Source organism: Ursus maritimus, unplaced genomic scaffold (assembly GCF_017311325.1).
Source record: "Ursus maritimus isolate PB19 unplaced genomic scaffold, ASM1731132v1 scaffold_12, whole genome shotgun sequence".
NCBI lineage: Eukaryota > Metazoa > Chordata > Mammalia > Carnivora > Ursidae > Ursus > Ursus maritimus.
In genome coordinates, this window is record NW_024423564.1 from 22446502 (window position 1) to 22461539 (window position 15038).

The 15038-nt window shown below is 38.3% G+C and overlaps 1 protein-coding gene and 1 non-coding gene across 2 annotated transcripts in view; one reads left to right on the top strand and one right to left on the bottom strand.

Annotated features, from left to right (window-relative positions):
* Positions 1–3195: 3195 nt before the first annotated feature.
* SNX7 (sorting nexin 7) overlaps positions 3196–15038 on the bottom strand; it is a 156950-nt gene continuing 145107 nt past the window's right edge. Inside the window, exons 9-10 of the transcript XR_005834100.1 lie at positions 6625–6999; positions 3196–3455 (exon numbers count right to left, since the gene is read on the bottom strand). The gene's annotated coding sequence lies outside the window, so the exon portion shown is untranslated. The remainder of the gene's footprint in view (positions 3456–6624; positions 7000–15038) is intronic.
* LOC121102180 lies at positions 7083–7184 on the top strand. Its single transcript, XR_005834268.1, has one exon. It is a non-coding gene; the product is annotated as a U6 spliceosomal RNA (small nuclear RNA).

Here is a 15038-nt window from a genome sequence, read left to right on the forward strand (position 1 = left end):
TTTGTTACAGAAGCAATGGGAATCTGAAAGGGTAAACTGATACTATGTATGCCACAAGGAAAGAAAAACAAAGAGGAGTCAAAACAGTGGTTGATGTCAGGACTTTATCTTACAAAAACCTCCCTGAGCCTAGTGGAAAATAAAGAGGGTCAAGACACTTTCATCATTTAAGGACGAAACGCATCTGATGATGCCAAACCTTCTGCACTTTCACCCAAAATGCAAATGAAAGAAATTGTGTTTCCAGCATGAATTCCATAAATATTTGTTGGCCATGCTATAGAGCAAAATTAACAAAGAGCAGTTTTGGCAATAAAGTATATTTGGGGATCTTTGGGTACTTGTTCTTTCCATAAGTGAATTTTATGCAATCTGACTAATGGCACTGACTTTCTTTCCTTTTCTTTCTTTCTTCTTTCTTTCTTTCTTTCTTTCTTTCTTTCTTTCTTTCTTTCTTTCTTTGTTTCTTTCTTTCTTTCTTTCTTTCTTTCTTTTGGAGTACTTATATGGCCTTCCACAAAATGTTTTGGATACATGTCTCAGGTGATCATCCCCACATCCTAGGAAGTGACTGAGACTTTTACTGTTGTTTTTTTTACATTTATTCATGAAGAGCCAAAGTTTCAAGCAAGGTTGACTTCTCAAATGTCATCCAGCTATGAAAGACGGAGCAACAACAGATAATCCCTCATTTAATTATAAACACTGTATAGCCACATGCCTCTTCATTTTACACTGTGCTTTTCTAGTGTAAATTTAAAAAAAGACGAAGTGCTCTTAGCAAAATACCTGGATAAAATGTTTATCATTCTAACTTTCTCTTTTGACAAATATATATGTTCCAGGCACCAGGTCTACCACTGTGAGGAAGATGAAATCCCTGTCTTTAAGAAGTTCATTGTGTAGTAGAAGAGATAAGCTGGTAGATTGGTATTTGCCCTTAGGCTTGGTGGGGGCCATGATAGGGGTAAGGAGCAGAGAGCAAGGCACACTAAGATGGGACTGGGGACACCAGGGAGGATTTCTCAAAAGTGATAACTCGAATTTGTCAAGTTGAGAAAATTAGCCCAGCAAATGGGAGATGGGGGTGCGGGAAGATGTTCCAGGAAGAATAAATAAAGAGGGGCTGAGAATGAGTTTCCAAGAATGTTTCAATACAGCAGAACTGCCTTCTCTCCCCACATTGGGTAACACACTTACTATTCAACAAAGGCCACTATCCAGATACCAGTGACACAGCGCTGAGTCTGCTTGTCCATCCAGGAGGCCATCTGCGTAGAAATAATACTTCTTTCTTTCCTTATTTTTCTTAAGAAATTAGTAAAACTGTTTGATATCAAAATGTTAATTTGTGCACTGCATATCTAAAATGGCTGTTTCCTGACTCCTTCGAGGACAATTCCTAAAACACACTTATCTTTTCAGTCTTTGTATCAATTCTTGTTAGCTCCTTCTTGTCCATGAGGATATCCTTCCCTGAATCTTGCCAGTTTCCCTGCCCTGGAAAGAACAGATGTGGTAAGACCATCTTAAAGTGTCATTACTACACCACTTGGCAAGTTGCTTAACTCCAGAAGAATCAGGCCTAGACTGTATAAGGCATTTTAACAGCTTTGGAATGCAAAATTAATGCAAAGCAATGTTACGTTACATAACAGTTAATTGGCCTACCATGTTGTATGTTACATCATTTAACAAACAGCCCAGATGAATTCACTAAGGGTCATGCTGAGGACCTAAGAAAAGAGAAACTCGATAGGTTTTCTAACATCCCAAATTTACCCCTAGATGGTATAAGTTTATTTGTTAAATATAGCCAAAGAATTTATTTATTGTATAGGGTTTGGAAAATGGGAGACACCCTGTTAGCTGTTTAAAATATGGGATTAAAATGTTAAAATAATTTATCAAGAAAATTCATAAGGAGTCCAGTGGGGTGCAGCACGCAACACTTTGGAGGAGGCGGTGTGGTGAGACAGCCTGCCATTCGAGCAGAACCTTATCCGCCCATTCATTGCCTACTCCCCCCCCCCCCACAACACTGCCTGGCACCCAGTAGATGCGTAGTCATTTTATATTCATTAAGTGAACGCATGAATACCTGTTACAGTTTGAATTATTGTCCTCCCACCCAAATCCATATATTGAAGTCCTAACCCCAAGTACCTCGAGTGTGACCTTATTTGGTGACAGGCTCTTTGGAAAGGTAATCAAGTTATAATGAGGTCATCAGGGTAGGCTCTAATCCAATGGGACAGGAATCTTGATTTTAAAAAAGGGGGATAAATAGGAGGAAAGATAAACACACAAGGGAATACCACGTATTGATGAAGGTGGAGATGAAGGTGATGTTTCTACGAGCGGAGGAAGAGTGAAAATTGCCAGCCAAGCACCGGAAGATGGGCAAGAGGCTCAGAACAGACTTTCTCCGAGCCCTCAGAGGAAAGAAACCCTGCTGACATCTTCACCTCAGATTTTATAGCCTCCAGAACGGAGAGACAATAGATTTCTGTTGTTTAAGCCACCCCGTTGTCTAAGCCCTAACAAACTAATATGGCATCTTTCTAGTTAAGTCTTGAATATCCAAGTTACAGGCTGTCTTGATTTTAATGTTCCACTCTGACTTGTGTGAGTTCTTCGGTTGTGTTTATGTCAGCATTGGACACCTAACGACTCTGTAAATAGTCAATAAACCTACGAGCTTTGTGTTCACATATCATAAAACTGCTCACGGTGCAAGTGCTCAAAAAAGTGCTTAAGTGTACACAAGCTATAAAAGTCTTGTCTCTTCTGTTAGGGAGCTCCTGCATCGGCTTGAAGATTAACTGCGATGATTTTTGCAACATACAAAGATTGCGCAGAGATAGCCCTCGGTAGATGAAATTTGCAAAGATAATAGCTTAATTTAGTGTAAAAGAAATATGTGTTACACTTAGACATTATGGATTTAAACTTTTACTAACTGTACGACCTTGAGCAAGCTATACAGTCTGTCTGTGTTCTTGGGGAGGTTACATTTCTTTGTGCTCTCTTGTAACGATTTTGGGATAGGATGTAAAGATGATTGTGTTCATATATGAAAATCTCTTAGCATAGTGATGACCACGTAGCAAGAACTCAGTAAAAGATAGTTTTATGTTACCCATTGAACACAAAAACACTGTGCTAGACACTGCATAGGAGTTGGGAATATAAGAAGTTTCAAAAGTGAACAAGTCAGGTTTACTCCTTAGTAAATTCAAAAAAGCATATGAAACTACCATAGTTAGAAAATGCCAGCTGCTGGAACAAATAAACCACGGAATTTCCCTGGCTTACCTCCACAGAGGTTTCTTTCTTACTCATGCAAAAGTCCAAGGTGGCTGTTCCTGTTTGGCAGGTGTGTCTTTCCTTTAAGCAACTAGACTCCGTCTGCCTGGGGCTCTGGATTCCCTTAGGACCTCATTGTCATCCGCCTCCAGCCAGCAGAAAGGAAAAGGGAGAGAGTATGAGAGAGATTAGAGAAGCATAACTACTTTTCAAAAACCGGGTCCAAAAGGGACCATCCCACTTCGGCTCATGTCTCATTGATGAAAATCATTTGACCTGGATGCAAAAAGTCTGGAAAACATAGTTTCTGGCCCAGAAGAACTGCCAGCAATAACTCATACCATGAAAGTGGGAGATGTAGCTTTATCTGTCACAGAGAGATATCTATATACAGTGACAAAATGGAGTGAGCCCAGGATGAGGAAGAAGTATACGGTCTGGGTGTGAAACCAGCCATTCTCAATGCTCTACGTTAGAACTCTGGAGTTCTGAGTACTTGTAAACCCACTGTCTGCCATAAAACAAACAGTAGAAACTCCTCCTTGGTGGTAGAGGCAGGAGTGAGGGGAAATGCTATTAAACCCTATTTCAGGAAACTAATATTCCAGGATTCCAGAGTTATATTTTAATGCAAGAATTTAAGTTTATGGTTGAAGAATTTGGACATAGTTTTATTTCCAAATAAAACTGAGGTCTGATCTTATGAGGTATGATTGAACTTTCCAATTTTGGCTATTGTGCTTAATAAAAGATCAGTAAAACAAAGGTAGCATTCAGTAGCAGCACTTAGCTTTTCAGAAGAGCTTTCCCCAAACTAGCCAGGTCGGCAGCACTCCTGTACAATGTGCAGCTGCCCAGCGAGAGCTTCCAAATCCCCATGCTGAGAGAGTCAGACATTGAGATGCAATGCATACTATAGAGATATGTAAGAAACCTTCCAGGTCGCGAAAGCATTTTCAAAGAACTAATAAACCTAACCGAATGGCTGATGGCTGATCTCAGGCTGGAGAAAAAAAAAAAAGCTATCCAAAGGGAAATGCGCACCGACTAGCATTAATTTATTTGTGAGCCAACTGTTCCATATTAAAGGCAGTCAACAGAAAATGCTTTCCTAGAGGACTTAAACAGGCTTGGATTCAATTTGAAAATAATCCCTTGTGTTAATTTCTTATTAAAATTATGTCCTCGGGGCGCCTGGGTGGCACAGCGGTTAAGCGTCTGCCTTCGGCTCAGGGCGTGATCCCTGCGTTATGGGATCGAGCCCCACGTCAGGCTCTTCTGCTGTGGGCCTGCTTCTTCCTCTCCCACTCCCCCTGCTTGTGTTCCCTCTCTCGCTGGCTGTCTCTATCTCTGTCGAATAAATAAATAAAATCTTTAAAAAAAAAAATTATGTCCTCATAACAGAAGGGTGGAGTTTACTCTTATTTCACTAGTAAATTTTTAAAGTTGCATAATTTAACAATGTAGAGTTGTTTCTCTTTAAATATCCATAATGAGTGATGAAATCACAGTGTGACATATACTTGCTGCGGCTGAAGAGTTTCCTCACTTGTATTCTCTAAAATGCTATTTTCAATGAATAATGATTAAAAAAAAGATATCTGTAATTTTATCAGCAAATAGTAGGGCTGTGGGTCAAATGATACTGAAGGAACACATGAAATTTCTATGTGCTGCTTCTGCTTTACAGAATATTTTCCTATTTAATGGTAGGGTCTCCTTAAAATATTCAGTATTGATGGAAGTTCTAAAGCTATTTAAATATTCCACTAAAGTTCATCAAAGAAAAATATGATCACTATAATTTAGTACAAAAAGGTAGCTACTAATACATGAAAATTGGCATATCAAAAATAATGACAGTGATGCAGTTGCTTATAGGAGATAATGTTTTAGAAGTTGCATCAAATGGCTCGCTGTTCTATTTGCTAGGTCAAATGAGACAAGTCCAATTTATCTAATGCTGTTTGTCTCTTACAGCTAAAGGCTTATGTATTAAGGAAGGTATAGGTTTGGGCATTAAAGCAGGGGCCTACCTACATGGGCTAAGACAGTTAGTGAAAGGCTACCTTTTTTCCATGGCAGGAAAAAGAAGACTTCTTACCAATAGGGAAAATCTACAAGATAGTTTATAAATTACAAGGAAGAAAATTTAGGGTCTAAGAATGAATCCTCTGTCCAGCAGTAAAAGGCAAAACAAAACAAATGAAAGAGATTATCACAGTCAGGAGGGCTTTAACCAGTAATTTCACCAGTAATTTATCCCAAGAGCTCCAAATATTCAAAATATTTAGTTCCTAGGGACTAGAAACTAAAAGGAATAGAAAGAGGAGTATAATAGTTTCATGGTCATCACACATTTTAGTGCTAACTTTTCAAATTGCTTTAATTTTTTATTACAGAAGAGCTCCATGGGAGGGGGATTGGTTGCTGAACCTGGAGACATTTAAGGTGTGACTTTGGAAAAATCATTTATGCACCCTTGGCCTCTATTGCCTGAGAAGTAAAACAGCAGGTTTTAATGTTCAATGACTCAAATCTTTCTTTTGCTCCAGTATTCTGAGGCTCTTTATCATTGTAGTACTGGGGCTCCCAGTTCAATGACATAAAGAGGGAAGAGGCACCTCTTTCAAGCTAGGGTTGGTCCAGCAGTCTGGAGGTTTCCCAGAGACTCCACATTTATGGTCCAGAAAGGGAGAGAAGAAACACCAGCTGGCAAAGTAATCACTGAAGCAGGAACTTTTAAAAGCATCTAGTAGCCCAAACTCAACTCTGAAGGCAGGCAGAGCAGCAAGGTGACATCATCATAAGTGATCCCTAGTTCCATATATCATTCTGTAGTTTAGATTCACCAAAAGACTCTTCTCCGATCCCAAGAAAAATTAACCAAATGTTGAGAGAAACTCTTCATTACTGAGAACAGGTGATCTTTTACAGAGCTGAGTGATCGGCTTAGCTGACATCTCATTTAGTCTTGCACACCACCATAGAGTGACAGTTTCCCAACACACTGCCGGCATGTAAGCCATTAGTTTCCAACTAAACCAGGAGACCTGTTTGAAAAATGAGTCTGAGAAGGACCATTTCAGATTATATCATTTTTTTCTTGTGCAATAGAGTAACATGGCTTCATATTTACCAAAGTCATTGTGTCAGAGCCGAGAAAACTAACAAATAAATTGCTATTCTACCATAAAATTCATCTTGAATGAAGGAATCCAGGTGGTCGTAAATAAGCATCTTCCCAGGCTTTATTCCAAAATCAAGAGTGAAGTTTGAGATAAAGACTAAACTTACAGACGCCCTACCACCTACCTCGGTTCAACGTGTTTCAAGAGGCTGACGTAAATAAATTGTAGGGAAACTACACAGCTGTAGTACTCATTGCCTCCGCAGGAAGTCGGGCCAGGTCCTGTTAGGAGATGAGAGGGGTTTTGCCGAGTTGAAAGAGAATTTGCAAACGTGTCAGGGAGCTCAGCTTTTCCTCTCAAGCATGACTGGTTGGCACTAAATTATTGGGTCCTTTGTCCCAACACAAGCATCCTTCATGACCACCATCCAGGCTTCATAGCTGGTTTCCTTCCTGCAAAACGGTCTTGATATCCCTTTCCAGGGATCTCTCACAACAGGGAGTTGAAATCATATAATTAGAGTCTGGCTGTTTCAGGTTAGGCAACTTCCTCTTGCTCCCTAGAGAAAGGAATGAAAAGTTACTGATAAATGCATGAATTCATCATGAGTGTATATATGAATGGATAGAAAACAACCTTCCTGTGCTCGCTTCAGCAGCACACGTATTAAAATTGCAACAATACAAAGATTTGCATGGCCTGTACAAGGATGACACGCAAATTCATGAAGCATTCCATATGTTGGGGTGGTACCGGCTAACCTTAGGGAATGAATAAGTCATGGGAATAAAAGGCACAGCATAGGGAATACAATGGCATTGTAATAGCGTTGTCTGGTGAGAAAGGGGAGCTACCTTTGTGGTGAGGATAGCGTAACATATAGAGAAGTTGAATCATTATATTGTACACCTGAAACTAATGTAATGTTGCGTGTCAACCACACGCAAAAAGTTAAAAGAAAAAGAATCTTCTTAAATCCTCTGAATTTAGAATCCTCGATAGCTCTGTGTTCTTACCCAATCCCGCTCCTCTGTAAATGAACTAACAAGTAATTTAGAGCTCCGTCCCTGAGAAGCTGCTGAATCAAAAAGGACAGATTTAAACTGAATTGCTCCCAATCCTTAGCACCCCACCCCAGCTACTCCACTGACAGGGATACTGATTAGGTGAAACTATTAAGAGAAATTATATGAATATATATAATAACATTGATCTCAACTTCTAGATGAAATCGTAATCTCTCAAAAATATTTTCCACTCAGGCTAGAATATGCTGGCTCTCAGTGGATCTCAGCTTTTCAAGTCAAAACAAAAACAAAACAAAAATGTTTCATTCATCGTCTTTTCGTCTGTGGCAGTTGAAGAAAAAAATGATTGGAAATTTCTTGATACTGCTCCCATGGAGGAGTCTGCTCTGTGTCCTCTCTCTCCTTGAATGTGGGTAAACCAGTGACTAATAGAACGCAGAAGTGACTCTGCATGACATCCAAGGCTGGATCAGAATAGATAACACGGCTTCTGTCTTGTCCACTGGTACACTCGTACTTGGGGCTTTGAACTGCCATCTAAGAAGTCCTATTACCCTCAGACCATTATGGTGGAAAGACCACGTGTAGTCACTTTAGCCAAGAGCCCAGTGAGGGCTCAGCAAACAGCCAGCAATTCACATTCACTTGAGTGAGCCATCTTGGACATTATGCCCAGTCGGTCCTTCAGATGACTGCAGTCCCAGCAACGGCTGACTGCAACCACGTGAGACTCCTCAAGCAGGAACTGCTGGCATGAGTCTGTCTTACATTCCTGACTTGCAAAAAAATTCTGAACAAAGAAAAATGGTTATTTTAATATGGAAAGTTTTGAGGTACTTTGCCATGTAGCATTTGTAACCAGAAGACTTTTTTTCCTGAAAATATTTAAGGCAATTTACAAAGGTAGAAAAACAATAGGGTGGCATATATTAAAATCTATTTTCATCATGTTATGCTTTTCGTTTTTGGATTTAATGTTCATGTAACTTTTAGAAATGCAAACGAAAATATTTTGCTTGTCACTGGATATCAATATATAGTATATAATGTATAACTTTCTAAGATGTCCTTATTGCCTAATTTGTTTGCATATTTATTGGATGACAAATAAAAGGACAAATAAAAGGACTTTGTATACAAAATTGATGAGATACGACATGTGGGACATCCCCATAATCATAGGCCAACAAAGATATGGAATATTTCAACCACTCCAGAAAGTTGCCTGTGCCTCCTTTTGGGTCAAACCCTACCCACCACAGGTAACCAATGCTTTGTCTATTATCATACAGATTAAGTTTGTCTGTTCTAGAACTTCTATAAGTAGACTCATACTGTCCATATTACTATAGCTCATTAATATGTGTTCTCAATAGAGGTATCATCCCCAAAGGGGTGAAAATTGGTTCTCAGTAATGGGTGAAAAAAATCTCGGATATTACAATGGTGAGTGACACCCTAAATTTCAGCCTTACCTGACAAAATCTTTATTTAAGTTGTAATTTCTCTTATTATGGAGAATTTTAATTTAACTTTCTTCTGAGAGAGGGGAGGAATCATGAAAAAAATGTCAAAAAACACTGATCTATAGTAAAGCCATATAGCAAGAGTCTTCCAAATTTGTTCTTTTGCAAGATTCTTTTGGCTATGCTAAGTCCTGTTAATTTCCATACAGAATTTAGAATCTCCTCAAATTCTATGAAAAATAATTTTGAGATTTTGTTTGGCATTACAGTGACTCTGTGAATCAACTGGGAGAACTGCTATCTAAACGATACTGAGTCTTCTATTCCATGAACACAATCTTTCCATCTAAGTCTTCTCTAATTTCTCACAGCAATATTGTAGTTTAAGTCTAAGTTTAAGACTTGCATTTCTTTTGTTAAAGTTATCCCTATGTATTCCACATTGTTAGATAGTATTGGAAACGGTGCTCTTACATTTCACTTTCTCGTTGATAACTGCTAGCATACAGGAATAAAATGTATTTTTGTAAACTGACCACACTTATTGGTTCGTGCGTGTGTGTGAAACGTAGTTTAAGATTGTTTATATAACCAACCATATTGCCTGTGAATAAAGATAGCATTACTTATTTGTTTCCAATCTTCATAGTTTTATTTCTTTTTGGTGCCATATTGCATTGGCTAGGAACCTCCCGTACAATGTTGAATGAAAGTGCATTGTTCCCAACTTTAGGGGGAAAGCATTTTATAGTTCTTCACTAAATATAATGTTAATTATAGAGTGCTCATAGATGACCTTTATCAGATTGAGAAAATTCCCTTCTATTCCTAGCTTGCTGAGAATTCTTTTTTTTAATCATGACTAGGTATTAAATCTTCCAAAATTCTTTTCCTGCATCTATTGAAGTGATCATAAGATTTTCCTCATTTATTCTGTTAATATGAAGAATTACATTGATTGGCTTTTGAATGTAATCTAACCTTATATTCCTGGAATAAACTTTACTTTTTCATGATATTTCACCTCTTATAAACTTCGATGAATTTACTTTGCTAATTAAGAAGTTTTATATATATTTCTATGGGGAATATTACAACAGTTAACTCATACATTATTTAGAAATTAGTGTTCCAATTTCTAAATATTTAGGGGCTTTCTAGATGTCTTACCATTGTTGATTTTAATTTATTTCTACTGAAGTCAGAAAACACATTTAGTAAGAATTAAAGCATTTGAACTTTATTTAGACTTATTTTATACTCCAGCAGACAATCTATCCTGGCACACATGCCATGTGCATTAGACAAGTCGGTTTTCTGCAGTTTGCTGTCCTGTTCTGTTCTACAAATATTAATTGGTCAAGTTGCTGAAGTCTTCTATGTCCTTACTGATTTTTGGTCTACTTTCTCTAGTAGTTATTGGTAGAAGAGTATTAAGTCTCCTTTTGTATGTGGATTTGCCTACTTTCAATTTGATCCGCTTTCTTTCATGTATTTTGAGGTTTTATTATTGGGTGCTCTGAAATCCCAGTCCCTCAGACCCAAAATTGGGGGTCGTCTGGGCTAATTTCACTACCTCATGGCACACATCCGCCAACCCAAATAAAGAGGTAAACTGAGGCTAGCTCAAAAAGATGAGCTTTTTTGGGAATAGCAGAGGAATTGCAATTTGGGACACGCAAAATGTAGCAAGGTACAGGTGAGTCTGCTAAAGTTTGGGGCGAGGCTGTATTTATGGGCAGGGAATGTAAGGAGGAGAGAGATCAGTAAAGTCTGTTAAAATCAAAACACGTGGAGACCAGCTTTAAAAATTTCCCAAGGAGACAAAACCTATCCAATCATACAAACAAAAGTTCAGCTGGTTTTGTGAGACCCACCCGACCTGGGTCATTTCTTGCTCTTGCCTCTGTAAACCATGAGCCAAAATTTCCAAGGATGATATGAGGCAACCCCTGACCAGTTCTCTATCATTTAAGAAAATTCCAAATATTATCAGTTTTCTATAAATCAGGCATTTATGGCCATCAGTTTCTCAGTCCTTAAGCCTTGCAATTCTGAGAGCACCTCAGAGTGAGATTTTCCATTTTCCATCCTCTGGTTCCATTTTAGATTGAAATTCTTTATACATCCCAAAAACTGTCAATACTGTTATTCCAACCTTAAAATATATTCAGAATCCAATTGTCTCTCACCCCCTCACTGTAATCGCTATGGTTTAAATCACGGTATCCGTCACTTGGATCATTGCAGAGCCTCCTGCTGGGCCCTCAGTTTCTGTCCTGGCCACCTTACCATTTTTTTTCTATTCACAGTGAGCTCTTTAAAAAGAAAAGCAGGGACGCCTGGGTGGCACAGCGGTTAAGCGCCTGCCTTCGGCTCAGGGCATGATCCCGGCGTTATGGGATCGAGCCCCACATCAGGCTCCTCCACTGGGAGCCTGCTTCTTCCTCTCCCACTCCCCCTGCTTGTGTTCCCTCTCTCGCTGGCTGTCTCTATCTCTGTTGAATAAATAAATAAAATCTTAAAAAAAAAATAAAATAGAAAAAGAAAAAGAAAAAGAAAAGCAGCCCTATGTTAACGCCCCTGCTCCAAATACTGCATTGGCTTTCCATCTTTTTTATATAAAATCCAAATTTCTTACAATGACCCACAAAGTCCTACATGATCTGCTCCCTGTTCCTACTTCATCTCCTGTTACTTTTCCCTTCACTAAATCGGCTCCTACCAATGACCCCTTGCTGTTCCGAGAGTACACCAGGCATGATCCGGCTTCAAAGCTTTTGTATTTGACTTTTTTCTGTCCAGAAGGCTATATTCAAAAATATCAGCATGATGTGCTCCCTCTCTGTTGCTCTCTGTTTCTCTCCCATCTTCTTCAGGTCTTTGTTCAAATGATACACTATTTAAAATGGCAATATTTATCTCCTTTTCTATTCCCCTCCCTTGACTTTGTTTTGTTTTTCCAGTTTCACTTATCACCATATTCAATATTATATTTGTTTATTCTTTGTCTCTTCCACCAGCTTGTAAATACAATGAGGACAGATATTTTTGTGGTATTTACTGTGGCATGTTTAGCACTTAGACAATTCTTGACACATAATAACCATATAATAAATATTGTTGAATGAACAAACATACGTTTTTCTTATAGTACAGTCATTCTCAGTCTGGTTCTACATAGAATCCTCTAGGGACTTTTCTAAAAATATTGATTTTCAAACTCAATCTGACTCTGGCTATGGTATGGATAAGCTTTGAAACCTACTCAGGTGTTTCTGATATGTAGCAGGGATTGAAACTACTTCTCTAACGTGATGCCTAGTCCATGTTAATTGGTCAGGAGACATTAAATATTGATCTGAGTGTATGCACTGGATCTCCCAGTAAATTTGTTTATAAAGAATCTGAACCTCACTTTCTCTGTAAAATAAAAACAATACCTCCCTCCTACCTCAAAGGATTACATAAGATAAAATGAAAAATGTCTTGTAAACTATAGGGCATCCCCAAAAGGCAAGTTATTTGATTAACTCTCATTTTATTTTTTAACGAATTTGAACTGGGTGTCAAGCAAGACCAAGATTCTATTCTTGGTTTTCTGGGTATAAGACTTTGGCCAAATCATTCACTTCTCTGGGTCTCAGTTTCTTAATTGGAAAAGATAAGAAGACTGAAGATCTAGAAGATACTTCTGGTTTAGAAACTCTATGATTCTATAATGTATCAGTTGAGTATTATAGTATTCTTACATCTCTCAGTTTGATTGATGAGACTTCACCTAGAATTTTCTTACATACATCTGTAAAGTCCATGCTGACTCAGAGAATATGAGCAATCTGAGGATGGATAAAGCAGGGAGACGCAAGGCATCCATGACTCTTTCCCCACAAATAGTCTGCATGTATTTAAAAATGGTAGTGAGAATCTGTCATTTGTTTTCTTATATAAGTCATACACTATGTTATTTCAGTAACAATTTCTTCATTCCACTCTCCTTGTAGGCATACCACATTGGACAAAATACAACCCAAAACAACAACACACACACACAAAACAGAAAAAAAAAAAGTGGCTGAAAGGGAGAATAAAGTCCTCAGTACAAACCTTCAAGTTGGTATGCATAGTATTATTAAAATGCTACTCAAAAGTGTTAATAGTCATTTCAGTATAATGTTGCAATGGTGTGATTTTCTTCTTAAGTCATGTAAAAATATACTGCTCTTGTACATAAATTACACCAAATATTTGTTCTGGCAGATCCTAGTCTCTTACAGGCACCATGAAGAGGAGATCCAATTAGAAGCTGAGAAACATTCGCTCTCATTGATTTCCAAGTCCACAAATTCCAGGTGGAACTCAATTTTGATTAGTAAAGGTCAAAATTCTTGAATACTGGTTGTTGTCAACAGAGCACATCCCTTGCCATGACCTCATTCCCTGAGTAAAAGTGCCAGATAGTGTCTGGCTAATATACTTCTCACCTAGAATCAGGACACATGTTCTTTTATGAACTACTGTGATTCTTGATTTTCAGTTAAAAAATAATGCTGCATTTTTATCCAGATTTTGACTTTGCAACACACTCTCTCATTTGACCTTGGAGGATACTTTAATGATAATTTTTCATAGCTATGGGTTTAGTCTCCACCTTGCCAAACTCAAAGTTCCAATTTATTATATATGTACCTTCTAAATGTATTAATGCACACTTGTATTTTTAATTCTATTTATTTCTTCTCTTTTCTGGTCTTAACTGTTTCATACTCTTAAACATTAGTATTCATGATATTCCAATCAAGCTTTTGCACAAGAGAAACAATTTTTAAAACTTTTTATGAGAGAAAGAGAGCACAAGCAGGGGGAGTGGCAGAGGGAGAGGAAGAAGCAGGCTCCCCACTGAGCAGGGAGCCTGATGCGGCTCGATCCAAGACCCTGGGATCATGACCTGAGCTGAAGGCAGACGCTTAACCAACTGAGCCAATCAGGTGCCCCAAGAGAAATAATTTTTAAAAATAAAGTCTTTTTAACATTTAATGATTTTTTGGTTGATAATAAAATAAACACACTATTATTTTAGAAAAATTTGAGGACATAAAGGCATAGGAAAAAATAAATAAAAAAATAATGATCTTATGGAGGTTCACTTTATACACTGTTAGGGAGGAACTATTTTAGTTTTGCCCTTAATCTTATGAGAATCCCTTCATTCTGGTTATGTTCTTTTCTTCTAATCTGTGACCTCTCTGTAGTTTCCATGGAAACCCCAACATGTTTAACAAGCCTGTCAGGAATCTGGGCACAGCTTAGCAGGTTACATCAGGCTCATGGTCTCTAATGAGGGGGCCGTTGGCCAGAGCTGTGGTCTCATCTGAAGTTCCAACTGGGTGGGTGCACGAATATCATCCATTTCTCAATTCACTTCTATGGTTATTGTTGACCTTGGCTCCCCACTGCATGGTCTTTTTCCCAGAGCTACCTCCTCACATGGCAGCTTGCTTCCCCCAGAGTCATGAGTCCAAGGAAGAGTGGGAGTGAGAACTGGCCCCCAGTACAGAAGACCCAGTTGTTTTACCACTTATATTTGGAAATTATATAGCATAATCTCTGCCATATTCTACCTTAACGATGGAGTCATTAAGTCCAGGCCATATTTAAGAAGAGGATTACACAGGAGAAGTGAATACCAGGAGGTGGGAATCGCTAGCAGCCATCTTAAAGATTGCCTATCACACCGTATAAGCTTTTATAATTAATATAACAACATTTTGTCATTGTGTACCCATTTTCAGTTAGTTAGCTTGACACATTCTTCTCCTCACAATAACCCAATCAGATTGGCAAAACTAGTTCAGAGAAGAGAGTCAAGATACAGACGGTTTTTGTGACTTGCCAGCTAAAATCGCACCTTTGATTTTCTAAATTCTTTCTTGTATAATCAAAGCATAGCACATTCAGAGGGCAACTCTGTCACCTTTTTCAGATCTCAGCTGAATCATCATTTTCTCCAGAAATATCCCCAGTTCTCTAAGACTAAATTTGGTATACACTTCTGTGTTATGGTAAGTCTCTGGTGTTGCCTTATCACAGTAGTTAATACCCTG